Here is a 3,065-nt window from a genome sequence, read left to right on the forward strand (position 1 = left end):
TAGATGTCAGACCGATCTCTGCAGACTCCGAAGAAACGAGAGGCGCGGCCGTGCTTTCTTCACAATTGCACTTGTCACGGGTACAGGGCCGATCCACTGAAATAGTAACACCCAGGAATGTAAAGTTGCTCTCCCTCTCTGATCCTCTGATGAGGACTCAGAGGCTCATGGACCTCTGGTGTCTCTTTCCTTTGTTTTGCTTGCATTGAGTGAGACGCTTCAGGGCAGGGTGGAAGTTGGAGGCAAAGTGGATGAAATTGTGGAGCTCATGAAGCGGCAGAATACTTTCATCGACGTAGCGGTGGAAGCGTTGGTGTGCGTTACCGGGGAAGGTTTGTTACATGGATTGTTTTACTTGGGTAACAAAAAGAGAGACATATCTGTGACTCATGCGAGTGTCCACGGCTACTCATTGAATTTGGAGTAAGTGGGAGGAACCGAAGGAGAAACTGTTCTGGTGAGGACTGGTTCTTCCAGACGGAGGATGGTAAGGTGGAGGGGAACTGGGGTGATTCTTTCCTTGAGAACTGTAGAGAGTTTTAAGGCCCTTTTGATGGAGAACGGGACATCAATGGAGTAAATGAGACAGTCAGGGCCGGGGAACTGAAGGTCAGTGAGTTGATCAAGAGCACGGGAAGGTTCACGAATGCATGTGGGAAGGGACTGAAGCATGGGCATAGACTGGATTGGACCTATGAGATCACAGTATCAGTGGGGTAGGAGCAAGCCGAGTCAATAGGCCTATCAGGACATTCAGACTTGTGAATCGAGTAGGAGGTAGAACCGAGCAGTTCAGGGCAATGGAACCATGAGTTTTCAACAGTGAATAGAGGTTCACCAGAGTTGATGCTGCTAATGAAAATGTCGGAGACAGTTCTCCGATCGTCCGGAGTCGGGATTATTCAAAGTGTAGGTATGAGAGTTAACGCATTGTCTCAGCAAGGTAGAGATCAGTCCGCCACTCCACAACAGCAGCACTTTGTCTGCTGGATTGATGGTAAGTTTGGGGATGGGGTTGAGATTTGGGAGGGCAGTGCATTCAGTGAGGGTAAGGTGCGAGGAGAAGTGAGTATTCCTGATGTTGAGGCGGTTGATGTCTAGTTGGGAATTAATGATGAGGATAACCCAGAGCAGGCAGAGAACCAGCGCATTGTGTCGAAGAAGAGGAGAAGAAGAGGGTTGGAGACAAGAGAATGTACTGTCAGTGCTGGGTGGTGAATTCTTGCCGATAAGGTGTGCTCGGAGACACAGCTGGAAGTGAAATAAACTTCACCTTCCCAGCAGCAGCTCCTCCTGAATGTCTGAGAAACTCCAACCAATTGTTTGTTAAAGTGTCTGCAGAAATACTACACATAATCTTAGATGCTGTGCACAACGTTTCCTCCGAGGGTGGGGCACTCTTACTAATCCCCACGCGGAACTGAGATAGCCCTGCTGCAGAGAGGGAAAGACAGAATGGAACCGAATCCGCCCGTTTGTTAAAATGACCTGGCAGGACTCGAACCGCAATCTTCTGATGACTTCCACCAATGAAGGACCGAAGTCAGACGCCTTACCCATTAGGCCACACGGCCGTATTCTGTGAGAAAGGCCAAGGGGGAAAATGGGGAACATACGGAATGCTGCAAGGAGTTTCCACCTGTAAAATGATTTCCTGACCGAGCTAAAAGTACTCGCAAGCAGTGATTTCATCCCAGGTGAACATTCGACCATTGTTGTGTCAATATCTCTCCATGCATTCCTGCTTTGGGCTGTTCAATATTCCGCTTCTGTCACACAGAAGGGAATTCTCAAAGGCACATGACACTGTCTTTTGCAGCGGCGTTATATTCTGCGATTGGAATCAGTGACAATGGTCCTCCACTTTCGATACACTATTGATAGAGTGAACGCGAACTCCTTTAGATACTTCCGCCGTTAGTCTGGTATTCCGGAACCGAACAGCCATGTGTTTGTGTCGGGTAAGCGTTAGGGTGTTCGGATCTGCGGCTGCGCACAGCCTGACTTGCCCTTCAGCGTGCCTGTAATGTGGTAGTTATCGGGTTATTGCATTTGCCCGATACCCGGAAAATCGTCATTCTCGAACCAGATGGCAAATTCCTATAATATCTGTTTACTTGAAATCGAGCAACATGGGAACAAAGCTATTGACATTTTATTTAATTCAACATAAATTTATCTCATTTTACAACTCAAAACATTCATAGATTTTCCGCGTTACACAGCACGTCCACAGCCCCTAAATGCATAAAATACCTATTTCCATGTTTCGTGTGGTTGGAACAAATCTCTCTAAACTGCCCTTATCCAGGTCCGTGAATTCTGGTAAACACGGCGAGCAAAGCAATTCGGCAGAGAATCTGAACAGAAATGTGCGGAGCTTAAGCAGAAGTTTTAAGTGCTGTGGAAAAAATCAGAAGTTCGGAACACAAGAGGGAGGGGAGCAGACGAGGTGGCCGAGAGGTTAAGGCGATGGACTGCTAATCCATTGTGCTCTGCACGCGTGGGTTCGAATCCCATCCTCGTCGTGAAACGTTAATCGGGGGGAACCACCTTTGAAACTGTCAGTTTATGGCATTCTAGCTTCCAAATTTTGTCACAGGGACGCCGGATGGTTTGCTATGTGAATCATGACAAGCAATATTCAGCATTAATTTATCACCAAATTTGGCTTAAATGCCACAAGATATAGGGACAGAATTAGGTTATTTTTTCATTGATGTTTCTCCGCCATTTCATCACGGCTGAGGCCTCACCTTGAGTATTGTGAACAGTGCTGGGTCCTTCATCTGAGAAAACACGTGCCAGCATTGGAGAGAGTCTAGAGGACGTTCACAAAGATATTTGATGGCTCTGGGACTGTACTCGCTGGAATTCAGAAGGCTGAGAGGGGGTTCTCATTGAAACTATTCGAGTGTTGAAATGACTAGAGAGTAGATGTGTGAAAGGGTGATTCCCATGGTGGGAGAGTACAGGTCAAGAGGGCACAACGTCAGGATACAGGCGCGCCCTTTCAAAACAGAGATAGGGATAAACCTCTTTAGCCAAAAGGTAGTGAATTTGTG

At 47.2% G+C, this 3,065-nt stretch overlaps 1 non-coding gene across 1 annotated transcript; it reads left to right on the forward strand.

Moving 5' to 3' along the window:
- The first annotated feature begins 2,446 nt into the window (after positions 1-2,446).
- trnas-gcu (transfer RNA serine (anticodon GCU)) lies at positions 2,447-2,528 on the forward strand. The gene has a single exon. It is a non-coding gene; the product is annotated as a tRNA-Ser (tRNA).
- The last annotated feature ends 537 nt before the right edge of the window (positions 2,529-3,065 follow it).

The sequence above is a fragment of the Hemitrygon akajei genome, unplaced genomic scaffold (genome assembly GCF_048418815.1).
Source record: "Hemitrygon akajei unplaced genomic scaffold, sHemAka1.3 Scf000173, whole genome shotgun sequence".
Classification (NCBI taxonomy): domain Eukaryota; kingdom Metazoa; phylum Chordata; class Chondrichthyes; order Myliobatiformes; family Dasyatidae; genus Hemitrygon; species Hemitrygon akajei.